General features: G+C 41.6%; 1 protein-coding gene across 2 annotated transcripts in view; it reads left to right on the forward strand.

The window, feature by feature from the left end:
* Positions 1 to 2,797: 2,797 nt before the first annotated feature.
* The window catches only part of foxp2 (forkhead box P2), a 99,034-nt gene continuing 84,879 nt past the window's right edge, over positions 2,798 to 16,952 (forward strand). For both annotated transcript variants that reach the window (XM_005725188.1, XM_013908752.1), the window contains exons 1-3: positions 2,798 to 2,936; positions 8,911 to 8,977; positions 10,189 to 10,255. The gene's annotated coding sequence lies outside the window, so the exon portion shown is untranslated. The remainder of the gene's footprint in view (positions 2,937 to 8,910; positions 8,978 to 10,188; positions 10,256 to 16,952) is intronic.

Here is a 16,952-nt window from a genome sequence, read left to right on the forward strand (position 1 = left end):
TAGAAAAAAAAGAAACAAAAAACTACATAAAGGACAAGTATCTACATGAATTCAATTGGAAGCTATTTTATTTTCCAGCTGAATTTATTTTTTATGCAGCTACCTACTACGTTGTAGTAATTAGTAAAAAAAGAAGGAAACTGTGATTTGATTTGCATCTTATTGCAGCTTCTGTGTGTAAGATATGAAGTCAGTTTAATTCTTTTTCAGTGCAATCCTTTAGTGTTCTAGCCATATAATGATATCACATATGACTGGTGGTTTTAAAACCATGTTCCACTAGTGCTCAGTTATATTTTTCTTTAAATACCACTGTCACAGCTTCTTAAGCTCAAAAGGTGCATTTAGATTTAATGATCCTTTACCTGCATGACTGCTGTCTGCGTTATCAATATCTACGATTAATCAGCTTACCGTAGTTGCATGCTCCATTTTTATATTCCATCTTTTTTCGTTGTCCAGAAACAGACAGGGGTGTTGGTAGTGTATTGCTTTTCATCATGATAAACCTCCAATTCAGACTAATTTCTCTAAACATTACAAGCTCCTAAAAAAATCTTCTGCTGGCCTCCTCTATTTCACACTCCCTGTCCCTCCTGTCTTGCAATCAAGTGTGGCCCAAAAATCAATAGATGTAACTTTTTTTCCCCCTCTCTTTTGGTAAAGAAAGGCTAACAAGGCACTGGGAGCTGCAGAACTCTTCAGGCCTGTCCTCTGATCAGCTTTCACCCCTGGATTAGCTGGATCGACCTTACTTGTTCAAGCCGCAGGGTGCACAGGTGTTCCCTCCTCAGTTATGCAGGTGTGGGCCAGTTCCCCCCCTCACTCAGCAGCTCTCACTCTTCAAAGGCCAGGCGGCAATAAATGCCCCTTGTGAAATATGTCAGCGACAGCGCACAATCAACCGTTGTTGAAATGCCCCTGTAATTATTTCTCAGTGTGTTTAAAACAGACTCTTGTTTACTTGTTGTTTAGGTGTCCTTGCATTTGGTAAGTGAGGCCACTAGATTTTGTAAAACAGGATGCATTCTTCTCCTTCCCTTACCCACTTAAGGCAGTGGGAGAGATGCAGAGAGACCTGCCATTAGTCTCCCTTCAAGACTGACCGTTGTTGGGAGCAGCGCACTTATTACCCCGGCTCTCCCCACTCTGCGTCCATTTTTTGATTGCAGCATTCATCATTGGGTGGTCGTGCTCTACATTATGGTAATAGGAAAATGAATGTCCTCCACAGGATTAATGCGTATACCCTGTCATATGTTTCAATCATTTATCAAAATTAAGATTCGGCTTTCAGCTCAATGAACGCTGGTTGATGCATGATTTTGTCTCAGATATGAGAATTGTTGCTTCTAGCTGAACTCAAGTAGAAAAATCCTTTGTGTTTATTTTATTTTTTTATTCTAATACTCCTGTGGAAACTTGCACAGTTTCCACAGTTTTTTATTGTGCACTGTGCAAAATAAAAAAAGGGGGTGGAGGGGTTTGATTAGAAGAAAGTGGCTTTTATACACAGATCACATCAGTGTTGTTTTTGGCTCTTTAGATAATGAAACACTCATTTTTGGATTAGTGTTTGAATCGCACCATCACCCATCCCCCAGTACCACTGTAATGAAGCAGACTGTTCACTCAACCCTTGAGGTGTTGGTGCTTTTCTTTTCTTTTTTCTTTTTTTTTCGGGGGGGGGGGGCATGCATGGTTAAGAAATTTGAGGGAGTGGCGCACTAGCAGCATCACTTATCTAACCTCGTCAGTGAGCCCATCCAGCGTGTTTTCACTCAGCCCCTGTTACATAAACTTAAAGGTGATTAAATGGCATGTGTTCAGGTTATATCCCTTCATAGAAATGTTTCTATGACAACCTCCGTACCTCCGTGCAAGTTAAAGCAACCAGAAGTGATCACGTCCGTCCCCCCCTCCCCGCTGCACTTTGGTTCCCTCCCCCTCCAAGTTAAGAATGGAATTTGTGTTGACAGTTTTGGCCTTTAATGGCACTTTTGTGCCGCGCAAAAGTATTTGTTTACCAGGATCATATGCTGCAAGCTGTCAGCTTTGGAGAGATTGACTTCTTAAGATAAAAGAGTGCATTACATGCTTAGGAGGCCACTCTTTTGGACTGTAATTATCCACATCTCAGTAATGATGTTTTGTGTGTCCCAGTTACTAAGAGTCTTGAGACAGCTCAGACTTTTTTAGTTACGCTCTGGGTCACTTCTTAAGCCCAGCTAGACACTGTTGTCGACGAGGAACGCTGTGACTCTTTGGCTGGAGAAAGCTGTGTAGGGTGGGGTCAGGGGATGTGGATTATAGAGAGATTGCAGGCTCCTCACACAAGGGTGAGTTAATAGGGAAAAGTTGGTAACATACTCACTGACCATTTGATTTTTATGCTTGCTTTCCCAAGTTAAAAAGATTATGTGGCTATGCTGTAAATTGACTTTAATCAAAACAGTCACGTATCAAAATGTCCTGTAAAGATTGTTTTTGCAAATATTACTACATCTTACGTCATCATGTATCCCTCCAAGGGTTGTAAAACTTACAAACAGATGACCACACTCCACAAGCTGAGATGTGTAGTTTTTTGCTGGCGTGTATCACAGTGTGTCTGACTCTAAATGCAAAGAAGCATTCATGCAAAGTTATAAAACATTAGCTTTGTGTACACAAATCTTTCTTACAGTTATGAAAAATAAGTCATGCTTTTCATAAAGTTTAAATTTCTCCTCTTGGCTGTTCTACTCTTGACCGTGACCTCATATATTGTAGTCTTCCTTTCAGCTGACACCAAGCTGCAACCTTCAGGGGTGAAAGATGGAAGCCAGCACGGATTGCCAGAAACTGCAGTTCCTGTAATAGCCACTTGAGGCTGTCTCCAAAAGCGAGTCGATCTCCACAGACTCCAGCATTAAATCGCTGAACTCTACAGCCTGGTACAAAAGCATTTTATTCATTCTCTTTAGCTTATTTCCAGCTTTATGGGAAGATTAGGTTTTTGTTAGAATTTATCCATTTAAATGTTATTTAAACTGCTATGAGCAATTGGAACGGTATTTCACTTTTCTAGTCCTACCACTCAAAGGTGGGTGCTGACAGAGGTGGATAAATGCTAGCTGTTTGCTGATTCAAGTCACTAACAGTACCTTCCAACCATGCAGCCTTTTGGAGCCTTTTTAATGCAGTTAGCTGACAAATGATATGGATTGCTGTGTTGTTAATTGTACTTTCAGACTTTCCAGGAAGTCTCTTTTAAGTTTGCTGAGTGATGTTCTAACATTTTATTTGTATGTTGTTTTTCCACTAAATAGTAGACAACTGTGTCTGTATGATGCATCCACGCAGTCTATGGATGCACCTTGACAACCAAGCTTCCACCCACTCATCCAGATGTGTTCACTTCTGGTTCTAAAAAAAGATGGAAATGCAGGATTCAAAATGTGGAGCCCACAACGGGCGATGTTGGTTGTGGCCACATACAACCATGGGTCCATTTGATAGCAGCCACAGACCTTACATGTTTTTATATCCTCAGTTTTTCTTTCTTTCTTTTTGAGTTAGCAGTTGCATGTTTACTGTGTGGCCAGTGTGGTGTGAGGGCATGACAGCTTTTATTCAAGTCACGGTCAGATGGACGATGTCCTCATGTGAAAAAAAAAAAAGTGTTGGTTTTGGGGGTCTTGCCCTGAATTAAAGACAGAAGGTCACTCATGGTAAAAGGCAAGGTCACTGTTACTCAGACTGCATTCAGCCATCAGCTTGTCACTTGTAAACAGTGAGGACTGAGGTCCACTGAGGTTTAGAAGGTCTTTATATATGATATGTTAATAGAATAATGATTATTTTAATTAATTTCACAATAGAAATGTAAGAAAAAAGAAAAAGAGGTTAGGTTTCATAATGCCTAAGTTGGTTTTTACCTTAAATAAATAAATAAATATAGTATTAGTTAATGAGTGTACAGTTGTAAAGACTGGGCTTTATAGAATGGTTTGTATTGATGAGTTTTATCCTTTTTAGAAACAAAAACACACTGTGCCTCACAGAGGAAACAACCTCTCCTCTTTACCCTAAGAGACACAGAGAAAAAGGGAAAAAATGTTTATTTCAAACATGTTGTGTGTGTAGGGGGAAAAACATGAAAGAGAGGGGGGGTCATGACAGTAACAATTTTTGACAGGCACATTAGGCTGCAGAAAGAGCATCCAGCTCGGGGCTGAGGGCATATGGTGCTGCCTTCTGCTGGCATAGCTCTAGAACAAGTTACAGCACTCGTGCAGGGTCACGACTGTCTCAGGTTTGTTCCTTCTGTCTCACCCGTCTAAATAAAAACAGGGGGGAGAAAAATGGTAGTGGGGGGTTGGGTTGCGGTGGTGTTGAGCATGCTGGGCATAGCTTTGGTGTTGTACACTAGCCGTGTCTTTCAGCAAAAGGACAAAGAGAATGTTCCCAGTCAGGCCCCTTTGAGTCAGGACATAATTTGGTCAAAACGTGGAAGGGAGACGTTTGACATTTCCAGAAATGCATCGCTTTAACTTTGGATTGTTTCGCCACCATGCACTCTCCACCACAGTTTTTATTTCTGGCAATGCGAATGTAAATCTGCATAAAACATAATAGCAGTTATCAAGTTCTGAGCAAGTACAGCGTAGTGCTTTTCTCTTCTTTCACCATCTGAACACCCGGCTCGTGCTCCTGGATGGCAATCCCTAATCCTACTCTAAACAATGGCCATGTTTTCACCACACAGGCTCTTCTAGGTTTTCTCCTCTGTAATGTGGAGAGGATGGACTTGGATATTGTGGAGGATGACGCAGGGCTTTGGTTTGAAGGCAACAGATCGGTGGGAGGGTAATTACAGGCTACTGTGTGGCTCTTTGGATTTTCCCTGGATCACAGCTATAGGCCATGAAGCTCAGCCTCAAATGCAACTCTCTGAGAATGAAGTAAAATAGCCACAACATATGGACCCAACAAAACAATGGTTTATTTTTACGATTTTTGATGAGTGGTTTTTAATTTAGATTGTCACTCCTGGCAAGGAGCAGGGCAGATGGTGCAGACTTGAGTGCCCATCAGAGCCTAAATACCTCCAGGCAGCTGTTGGCCATAAACTTTTTTTCTCTAGCATTCTCTCTCTTTAACACGGCTCGGGTCAAGAGGAGTCAAACCTGTTACAACACCTGTTTCTGCATATGCAAATCTGTTGTTTTGTCATTTCATTAGGCAAGGCGAAAAGACGGGGGTCCCTTGTGGTTGCAAATGCGACTGGCACTGGGCCCAGTTGGCACGCTGCACTGTAGAAAGACGCTTGAGGCAGGGTGAGGGGAGGGAAGACGAGTTTGGTTTCTGTAGCACAAGCGACTTAACCATTGGGTTCCTTTACATCACAGCTCAATTTCGGGGTGGGCTCCTAAAATTTGGGGACAAAGTTGGACTGGATGTAAAGAGGGGGGAAAGTTCCACTCTCTATTTTATATGTATATCTTCTCTGTAAAGAGGATCCGAAAGTGAATGATGAAGGAAGGCAAAAATTGGCACACGTGTGGCTGGCACGCGCCACTCGCCTCCTTAACCCGGGATGGGGTGGGGGTACCCCCCCCTCAATATCCTCTCCTCTACTCCCCCTTCCCAACCTCATCCCTTCATCATCTGGCGCTCTCCCGCAGCGCTCGTCTCTTAACCACATGTGCCAGTGCAGGGCCTGCTCTTGCTCCGGGGCTAATTGTTCACTGGTAAAACTGCATGCTTGTTGGTGGGGGTCTCCCCTTCAACCAGGCATAGGGATACAAAGCAGGGTGGCGGTGTGTTTGAGAGCGTGGGGTGGGATGGGGGGGCTCAAGATCATGATCTCTTCATGCAGTTTATTTTTCCCATATAAGTCTGAAGATTGTCAGTTGTAATCCTGCCTGTGTGCTGAATGCAACAAATACACCATGAAATTAAAGGTTATTGCAGGAGCGTAATGCAAAAGCTCTGTTTGAGATTACCAAAGCTGTTTGCAGACTTGCAGAGGATGAGAAGTGGGGAAAACACAGTATGTTTTCCTTTCCTGTGTTTGACAGTTTATGTCTTCCTTTGATCACTGGATTGATGGGTCATTTTAAACAGATGTTTAGAATATTCAGACTTCCTTTCATTACAGTTGTTCAAAAAACCTTTAAGGCATTACAGTTACACTCACACTGAATGTATCTATCAACATTTCAGATTCCAAATTATTTTAAAATACAAATTTGTATTTTAAGTAGTTAACCTTGGTGTGTTGTCACTGAATTCAGTGTAGCGTGCTCTCTTGAACTTTTTTACAAGTGCCTTCATCAGCGTACACTTAAGAGTTAGATGGATGGAAAGACCCAGGACTAGTGCCTTTGCTGAGTTAATCTCATCTGATAACTGCTGTCTTCCCCTTCCTTCTCCTCCTTTCTTTTCTCCCACTCTCTGTCCTCCTCCTTTCTCTGCCATGGCTTGGTGGGTCTGATTTGTAGTTCTGCTCCTCTCTCACAGAAGGCATTAAAGCCAGGCCCCACAAGCCCCCTCTGATATGGGAGAGTTCATTAGAGATGTGCCTTTGATGGGCAGCCTTTTCATGTGACTACCGGTTTTTCAAATACCTTGATGTAGAAGCTTAAGAAGCCATTGTGCAGTAAGCCCTCCTTTTGATGCGACTTATTTAGATCTGCATAGTAAATCAGGGGGGAGTAAATAACCAGCCAGCAGATGGAAGCAAGGAGATAAGGCAGCAGCGAACAATCGCATTTGTATTTTGTTATGATGTTGACAGCAGCTAAAATTCACTAATCTAGAGCCACTGATCTGCATTTCAAAGAAATCTCATTTAGCAGCGGGGAGGATAAAGTTCCTCTCATTGTGTCTATTTTATTGCATTCTTCGCTAATTTATCTGCCCACAGATTTAACGTGCAGGGCTTGGTGGTAGGAGCCGGCGTCCGTGCGTTGCATAGGGGGTCTTAAATACTGTGAAAGCGGTTACGTCTAGACTGTGAGCTGAGGGTAATTACACGTCTGACCATGAATAGAATGAGTTTGAAGACTCATCTTTCTTCAGGCAGGCCTGAATTGCTCGACTAACACTGATAAGGAGCATTTGGTCCCCACAGAAATATTGCCAGTGACTTTCCATAACGCCCCCCCTCTCTTTCCAACACCAAGGATGGTATTTACTTTTAAGATAAAGTTATTGTGTATAGTAATCTGACTTGTTAGCATAATGTCCTCTTTCATCGCAGGACCCTCCTTTTTCTGCTGTGTGGAGGTATTTGTGGTCCAGGTCTTAAATAGTTTATCTTGACTTAGCGCACAAGCACTTTATGTAAATATCAGCCTATAGCATTATTAGACCTTCATGAATAGTTGAATGCTTTTGCCATATTTATAAGTTGATAGAATTTACCAATGGTTTTAGACTTGGCATAAAGACATGTGTGTTATTTGTAAATCCCCACGAATTGGAGGTCATGCAGACTAATAGCATTCCAAATGCTTTTCCACTGAATAAAATATAACATCTGCATGGCCACAGGGTGCTGTGATGATGGAAGTCTACCCAGGAGCAAATGATTTAAGAGAAGTGGGGGGCATTATCTAAAAATTATATTTTATATCTATATTATATCTAAAGTGGCTCCTTAGTGTAGTGGTTTACACATTCGATAACAGGAAACGAATCCTCGGTTTGATCCCAGGAACCGCAAGTCCTTTTGGGGTTGTGAAAGGAAGGGCATCAGGTTTAAAAAATCGGCCAAATCAAACATGTGGAGATACCTGCTGTGGCAACTCTTTGTGAATAAGGAAGCAGCTGAAAGTAGCTTATCCATATTATATCTAAAATGTGCTTTTTCAGATGTAGTAATCCCATCCAAGTAGATGTTTCACTCTACTTAAATACACATTAAAACAATCGTTATTCTGAAACTTTTCATGTCGGTTTTCCCAATATCCAGTCCACTGGTTGGTGCTCACCCCCCAGTCTTAAACCTTCTTACCCCATTCTTTGCAAATATTGTGCAGCAATATGTGCAACGTTTTTTCCACAAACTCAAAACAGTGAGAAATTATACCAGTTGGCATGTTTTTGTTTTCAGCTGTGCTCTGTGAGCTCCGGGCCTTTTGCACAGTTCAGAGAGCACATTCCTTAGGATTCAGCAGTCGCTGGTTGCCTGTAGGGGTCATTGGAATTCTGGGAGAATAAAAGGGAGAGGAATAAAAAAACATCCCAGGGAGGAACATCCAGGCCATTTTTTGCCCTTCATGCCCCCAGCAGCAGAAAGTGGCCTCTCTGATGCTCCTGGGGACTTGTTGTTAGCCCCTAGTTCTCTAAATGTAATGCATGTGCAATAAAAGTGTCCAGATCAATCAGTAGCTGCAGATGTGGCATTGTATTCTTCTTTCAATGTACTTGTGTGATTAACACAAAAATCATCAATGCTAATGGACTCTAAATTATATGGATACCATAGCATGTGTACTTAGATTCAGACAGCTGAATGGAAGTATATGAGAAATCAATCGTGTCAGGTTAACGGTGTGATTTACTTGGCGTTGAGAGCTAGAGCCTTCCAGGCACTGCGCCTTTTAACTTTACAGAGATTGAGCAGTTTGGGGGCAGGGGAGTGTACTGTATCGTACATTGCCTGTTGGTGCATGCATTTACACACAGATATATACCCACACACATATGCTCTCAGGCTTCACAGCAAAAATCCAGGTGCACTTTGTTGTCACAAAGTTTACTGCCTTCACCTACAAACCTTACAGAAAATAGTTATGCAATAAGCCATCTAGCCCACACTTGTTAGTTCCAGCAATGAATGTTCCTAGGGGGAAAAAAATCAGTGTGTCATAAAGTAGTTTTGGACTAACAGTGTGCTTTTGTTTTCTCTTATCTCAGAGAGCTGACATTGCTGGACTGCTACCCCACCTGTGACGGACAACAACAGCAAGTTCTCTCCCTGAGGGTAAGTATTTGAACATAGTCCCTTCATGTCCATCGGTCAAAGCATCCTGGACCTTGGGAGGGATTTAGAGCAGCATGTATTTTCAAAGCTCTGTGTTAAAATTAAAAGTACACAGTGCATTCCTAAGGCCAATTAATCTTTCAGAGTAAAACTCTTATGTAAAACAGTTGTGTGTTTGCATGCAATGACTGTGTCTTTGTTTTTAGTCTGTGCTTGATAGTGTTACGGTATTGTTAACCTGCCCGTGTTAGGGTGATTGTAGTGGCTGGAAGAGGTCAGTGGGGCCCCATTCCTCCTCAAATGTAACAAATCTTCATCTTGTCTACCTTGATAGAATTCCCCCTTCACTGGGCAACCTTTCAGTTGTGCCTGTTTGGTTTTCACACCCCAAGGATTTTCAATCTACTCTTACTTAGAAGTTATGATATGCACTATGGCTGACAAATGTGAGCAAGCTTGGATTTCTTTTTTCTTTTTCTTTTTTTTTTTTTTAACTTTTTCTTTTTCTTTTTTATGCAATTGATGTCTTGATTGAGATTTGTAGCAGAACTAGAATTGAAGAGAGGTTACATTGTTCCTAAATTCGGTATATTCCACATGTATCTCTCTATATTGGTGAACACAGCAGGTGGCAAAAGTGGGACTCCACCAGTCAGACTTTTTCCATACAAATAATGAAATAAATAAATTATGAAATTGAATTTTGTGAATTGGAATGAAGAGTAACAAACAAGGAACAAAAATATATGACTATTAAAAAGCCCCAAAACATTTATTTATGATGTAAATCTAGTTTATTTGCATGTTTTATTCCAGCCTAGTCTGTGTCTTTACTGCATTTTACCTCCTTTCTTCCTCTGCTCTCTGTTTCACCGTCTCTGTCACATTGTGTGCTGAGCTCTGCTAAGCAGAGCTTATGAGAGTAAAGCCGACAGTTTTTCAATCATTGATAGAACAATGTTTGTTTACAATAAAATCACAATGCAAGCAGCCAAACAGAACTTAAAAACATTGGAAACTGTTGCATTAAATTAAATGGAGTCCACAGATCAACCCGTAGCCTCAGATTCCAAATCCAGCTATTTCTAGCTATTTGAGTCAGTTACAAAGTATCTGCTCAATGCATGTCCAGACAAATGCGCTTTTTTGTTGTTTTTTTCGGTGTGCTTCTCATATTTATGGTCCGACATGTTTCTTATTTTTCTTTTTAGGGATGAAATATGTATACAGTGCACCCGTAGAAAAAAGCAGACGACAAACACTGTAAAGTGCAAAGTGGTAAGTGAAAGCAGTTTTCATTGTCCTTGCATGCCTGGTGTTGTGTTTTCTTTCAGATTAATGTGTCCACTGTAATGAGGCACATCAGTCACGACTGCTGATGGGGTTTGGCTTTAGAGAAACAGTCCTGGGTGCTGAAATGACAAATCAGCAGAGCGGGGTATGAGAAAAGTGTACATATCAGTGTATCGTTTTCTTATGGGTATTGGTCATATGGTCTGGAGGGTGTTATTGTGACCTTATTAAAAAGAAAAAGCACAAGTGTTGTATAAAGGTTGCACATGATAATCTGCCATTTTACATAATGCAATAGCCATTTATTTATTGCAGTTAATTAAATGCCACAATTATTCTGTCAAGGCCAAAGATGGAGGAATGTTTGTCTTTTTTGCAAGACAATGCATAAACTTGTCGAGGTGGAGCTATTACATTTTGGAGCCAATCTGGTTCATTTCCAAAAGAAGTAAAAAACTTTTTTCTGTGGTTGATTTATTGTTTGAAGCTAGAAGTTTGTGTCTGTTTGCTTTGAATCTATTTTTAAAATCTATTCAATCCATAACCTAACAGGAAAAAAATAATTTTTTCTTAAAACACCATCTTGGAGTACAGTCTTTGAGGGTAAAATGTGATTAAAGTGTGTGCACATAAGCAAAGACACTCAGCATCTTGGGTGCAAGACCACTTCCACCTTCCCATTGCTTTCATTCCTGAGTGAAACAGAGTCAAGATTTCTTTTTCCACCTAAAAGAGATTTAAACATTACTTCTTAATTTGTCCAGTATTCAGTTAAATCTTCAAAGATGAACTCTTACTGCATATCTGCTAGCCTAAAAATGTCCCTCTAATCATTGCAAAAATGTGTAATTGCCTCAACACTGCAAGCTGCACTTCCACCGTAGACACATATAAAAATCTACAGCAATTAAGCATATCTTTGGCTACTTTAAAGAAGCTACAGCTCAGTCTGAACAGCTCTCTGCGCACATTTCCAGTTTGAAATTGATTTCTTGTCATAGATCAGAGACCTCTTGTCATACCATTTTCAATCCTCAGATGGTTTCTCTGAGCCCGCTAACTGTCGTCCCTGTGAGTGGGCAAACAGGGGAACCTCCACGGGTCTTTACCCTGGGCACTCAGAACAGTCGAGGGGGTAGAGGCAGAAATCAAAGGGACTTGGATCATTCCCCATTGGCAGCCTCCATTGTCTAGCTGATTTGGGATTGGTGGAGAAGGTGAAAACTGCAGGGTCGGTGTGTGGGGGTGGATGGAGATCAGGCAAAGCAACCCTTCTTTTTTTTCTAATCTTTATCCACCATTAACCCCAGTGCCCCCCGTGTGTGGCTGAGATCAGGGCCATTGGTCAATCCCCCATTCACTGCCACCCAGAATATTTTAAAGTTAAGCTCCATCGCTTAACAAAAAAAGTCTTACTCATCAAAGGTTTACTTTCCCTTCTTTCCCCCTTTTCCTCACTTTTGCACTCACTCCCAAGGATCTGCTGCCGTTCTTCATGCGCCCTTCTCTCTATGGTCCACTGTTTTGTCTTCACACTTAGGAAAGAGGGAGGGGGAGAAGCTGAAAGTTTTTTGGAAGTTCCCCAGTTTCCATTTTTCGATTTAATGAAGTTTGGGGTAGGGTCTGATTGTGTCATACTGTGAGCAAATTGGAAGAAAAGCCAGTGACATCTTGCCCTTTGCTGAGCTCTCTGATTAGGAGATGTCCTGTTCTTACATTACTTCCATGAAGGAATTATTTTTGCATACCTGACATTTATATTTCCAGCAATTTTTTCCTCTTCTTTTTAACTGGTGTGAATGCTCCATATAAAACCCAGTTTAAGAAGAAGATAGAATTCAGTCCAGGTCCTGTTCTCAGTATAAACACTTTAGATTAATCTCTTTTTCCACACTATACTTTTTTCCTAGCAACTATCGGGTATTTATCTCACTCACATCTATCTAAAAAAGAAATAACTGAGGGTCAGAGTAAAAAAGCAAGAGAGGATGTGGAGATGGAGGATGTCGGGTGATGAGTAAAGAAAAGAAATTGCACGGCGAATGTTTGTCCTGAGTGCACAGTTGCTATGAGAATGAAGTTTGCAAGGAGGCTCAGAATGAGTATTACCATCATTACCTCAGGAGAAGATGGCTCTATTGATCCTCTGCGGTATTCCCCTCTTTTTCTTTCATGCTATCTGTTATCCAGTTGATTATAAATTGCCAAATCTTCATTCGAATATGAACGGATGAATCTGAATCTAGAATATGTAATTTAAGAAATTTTAATGCAGGAAAAAGAAAGTTAATTTCCCTCAGCAAAGGTGGCCTGCCTCAGCATACTTTGGGGCCCTTGCAGTAGTTCTGTATATGTGTGTGCGTCATATTAGATATTACTCGTTGGAAATACCGCATGCAATAGCTTAATTTCTGAAGAAAAGGGAGCAAAGATCTGCTGTTTCAAGTGTTATTCTTTCCTTGCAATTTAATTCAAGAAAATCTTGGGGCGTGGAAGCAGGGCCTGATGGCATCTCTCCAAGAGCCTGAGATTATTGTGAAACCCAACCTGAGGCAGGCATGACATCAGAGAGGCCTGACTTTAGGTTGAACTCCTTATTTCAGGTGGGACGAATTATGAGTGGGCTTCGCTCGCAGGTGATCGTGTCCAGTGAATCGGTCGCACACACTCGCGCATTCTTCTCCCAAGGTCTGAATGCTGATTGTCTTGACAGATTGAACTCGTGTGTTATCACCAAGCTGTCACGCAGCCTCATTTTTCAGCCTGCACAAATAGTCTAAAGTTTATGTTAGCCCTTCCCAGCGCAGTGTTTTATAGGGATATCGCCATCGTGACATAAACTAAATCCTACAGTGTTTTAACCTGCTGATGAGTTCTGTTTATGTAAGGGTCTGCATGCTAAGGTGCAGTACATGGAAATAACTGAGTTGCCAAGAAGTTGTTCCTGAATTCTTGGGAGACACTAAAAATCAAACATTATTTTAAATGTGATTACAATTAACTTTTTGCACGTTAGCTTTGTGAACTTAAGTCTGTCATAACTACATTTAGGTTTTTTTTATTTTATTTGAGTGACTCAGTTTTGCTGTTTTTAATTAATGGTAGGATTCCTCTCTATGATAAGACTTTCTCTCTCTCTCTCTCCCCCCCCCCCCCCCCCCCTTTACTTTCTCTCAAAGTAAAAGTTTCAAATCAAACCACACGGTCACAGCCACTGAAAAAGCTTTTACTCCAGAGGCAACAAGCCAAGTCCTTTGTTCGTAATGATCATTTGATCGCAGCTTGAAAAGGGATACAGGCGGCAGCGAAATCCTACAAGAGCTTGGAATCTGACTTCCTCACCACAAACCACAAGCCTAGACAGTGCAACCGCTACTACCTGGTTGGAGGCGAAATGGGCAAAAAGTATTCATGTGTGTGGAAAAACACACTCACACAGCATGCTCGATTTGGGTCATGGAGCTGACAGACAGTGGAATGTGAATGTGTGTATGTTGACAAACTCCACTGCACTCTGAATGGGGTTTGTGATTACACCTCATCATGCGTGTTGCATCGGTCCTGTCTCCGGCCCCGATCCTTCTCCCTCCCTCCATCTCTCTCCCTCTCTCTCTGCTTTCCTCTTGCCTTCCACTCTCTCCACCCCCCCACACCCCCCAATTTCTCCCCCTCTCACCGCAGTGCCTCTTGGGCAATCATGTGGTCACACTACCTGACTCCTTGCTGCTCAAGAGTGCAGTTGACAAAAACAGCCCGAGGCCCGTCATGTGGAAAAGATTCAGTCGGCACACAGCATACATCCTACCCCCCACCCTACAACTTCTCACTTTCTCCCGCTAAGTAACTGGAGCACCGGGGTGTTTCCTTCTTCTGCTCACCTGTGAAGGAAAATGGCAGGGCTTTCCTCCTGTCTGGCCATATGAGAGAGTGGGTATTTTTGTGTTTGCAACTTTGCAGCCACGGTACGTGGATGCCGCTTTAAACAGCCGTGCAAAAGCGCATGTGGGTGTACGTGTGTGCTTTCCACCCTCTCCCTACCACACTCTGAGAGGTGCAGGCAGTTTCTCTTTGTCTGATGAGTTGCACACCTCGTGTCATGTAACATAAAGCTGGCGGTCAGTGAGAGCTCTCAGCTGTCAGTCAGCTTGGTGGTCCTGGCCTGTCGAGCTGCTCACCTGTGTTTATTGGACAAGACCCCCTCCACATTACCCAGGGAGAACATCTTGTCTCCCCTCCTTTTCTTTTTCTCTTCCTCTCTGCCATGCCTTCTCTTTTATTTTGTCTCTTTTTATCATTCCCTTTGTCTGTCCTTCTTCCTCTTCCCGTTTCTCAACATAGTATCATTTTTGTTTAACTTCTCTCTCAGTCATTTTTTAAAATCCACCCCTACCTCCCTTCCCGAACTCTTCTCCCTACTGTCCTGTACAGTTTATTTTTCTGGCTTTCTTCCCTGTTTTTGCTTTTCTACTATTCTTTTGTTTCCTTCTCTCTCCTTTCCCGCTGTCCGTTTTGATTTTGAATTATTTTGGGACCTCTTTTGTCACTCCTTTGAGTTTGAAGCCAAAGAGGCGGTGGTGTTCATCTTTTCTCTGCACCTGGATGAACACACGCACGAGCTTGCTTGCACCGCCGCTGGATGACTGATTGAAACTTGTGTCTCAAAGTTGCTAATGTTCACTGAAGCATTATATTGTAGATAAAGTAAATAAACTGGGGTACCATGGGAGAAATCTCTGGAATAGACTGCTGAGATCTCACAGATGACACACACACATTCACATGCATGTAGACTGGCAGAGGCTTTCTCTCTTTCACTTACACAAAGACGCACACACTCACACATCAAGCAAATGGCTGAAGAGATGTCAGCGAGGCTGAGGCGTGAGCAGAGCTAGGGCGCGGAGATATTTTCTATGGCTCAGGAATTTCACAAGTTTAATGTTTTTTGAGAAGCTCTCTAGAAAAATAACAGTTAGACTCAAGGATCTGCAGTCAAGTGGTCGATTATATAGCAAGCATATAGCTATAGAGTCTATTGTCAGTATCTATTTTAAGATCTAATGAAAAAACATTTTATTCTTTACTTACTGAATTTCCTAGCAGGTAAGTAAGTCATGCTTAACCAGGTAGTTTTCACATATTTCACAGCGTACCCATAGCCAGAAACCTTGGACTGTATATAAAGGATGGCTGTAACCACCATTATGTCATCCAATGAGTTTGTAAAGTCCAGTTATGAAGCTTTGATTTTAGTTTTTTACCAGTGCCAGATTATTTTTGGAGGGTAGAAGTCGTCATATTACACAAGAACATTTAAGGTTAACTTGGCAGATAATGCTAGTAGGTTTGGTTTTGGTTAAAACGATGAAGGCCATACATAGATACAGATGTTGTTATTTAATGCACAGCAAAATAAAAAAATAACTATAACAATAATTTCAACCACTGTAGCACAGATTTGTTGTATGGGTGGTACCACAAAGCAACACGTATTATTTGTCAGCTAAGTGCTCCAAAAGGCCCCACACCGCAAACATGATCAAGTGAGTCAAACTAATAAGGTTATGCTAAGAGACAGCTGCAGCTGCCTTTGTCAAAAATCATAGATAGCATATTCCAGTGAAATCAGCCAAAACAATTAAAATGCATAACTTTAAACCATTAATGTGGGAGATTTTCATGTGGCAGTAAGTATTCATTCCTCCACCTTTGGAGCCAGCCTCAAATGGCTTTTTGAGGAACTGCAGGTTCTGGCTTCTTTCTTTAGGCCTGGAGGTTGCTGCTTGGCTAAAAGCTTTTCATCTTCATTTATTAGCACTCTCTCTAGTCTGAACTTTGTAATTATACTTTTCTTTCCAGAAGTTTTTTTTTCTTCACCCTTTTGAAAGACCCTTCTGACTTCAGTCAGTCCAATTCGAATTATTTTTGTTGGACAGACTTAATAGCTAGGCTAGTTAGCATATTGGTTAAATGTGAGGGCTGACTCTTTGTGGCTGCAGGGTTTTAAACCAATGTCCACTGAATGATCCCTCAGTTTAGAATACTTGTGAGGTATTAAAGCCACACATCAATAGAGCCCTCCATTCATATTTTCACCTGCTATTATTTAAAACTCTCCTGTATTCAGTATAGTTCCATTCTGTGCTGTAAAGTGGTATTGGTGACATGGTAATACATTTGCATTGTGCCCAATGATAAATACTCTACCAGGTTTTACTCACTCCGCTGCTTCCGAATGTGTCCGGACAGCGCCTATATTGTCAAAGGCACGGGGGTCATTCAAAACTCGGTCTCCCTCCCTTCTGCCTTTTGTCAAATATTGCTGTGCGGGTGATAGTTTTCTCATTTATTTAGTGAATAGTTGGCGGGTGAAAAAGAAAGAATTTTACATTATGGAAATGATGGAATGGGTTATAATCTCCCACATATTCATCACAGCAGACATTGGACCCTTGTGATACCGTCCTCCATTTGGCTATTGTTCCCTTTCTCTTTTCGCATACTGTTCCCCTCAATGGGCAAAGCAGGCTTTAATCCTGTCTCTCTTTGGAATGACAATGTTTACTAGCTATCATTCAATAAGGAGCCAGGAGCACGAGACACATCCCTCTATCACTAAATGCTGTGTGAATGTGCTTGAGCCAGCTACAGAAACACGCTGTGAGCCCACTAAGGATAAAGG

The sequence above is a fragment of the Pundamilia nyererei genome, unplaced genomic scaffold (genome assembly GCF_000239375.1).
Source record: "Pundamilia nyererei isolate P.nyererei 1_Seehausen unplaced genomic scaffold, PunNye1.0 scaffold00014, whole genome shotgun sequence".
Taxonomy (NCBI): domain Eukaryota; kingdom Metazoa; phylum Chordata; class Actinopteri; order Cichliformes; family Cichlidae; genus Pundamilia; species Pundamilia nyererei.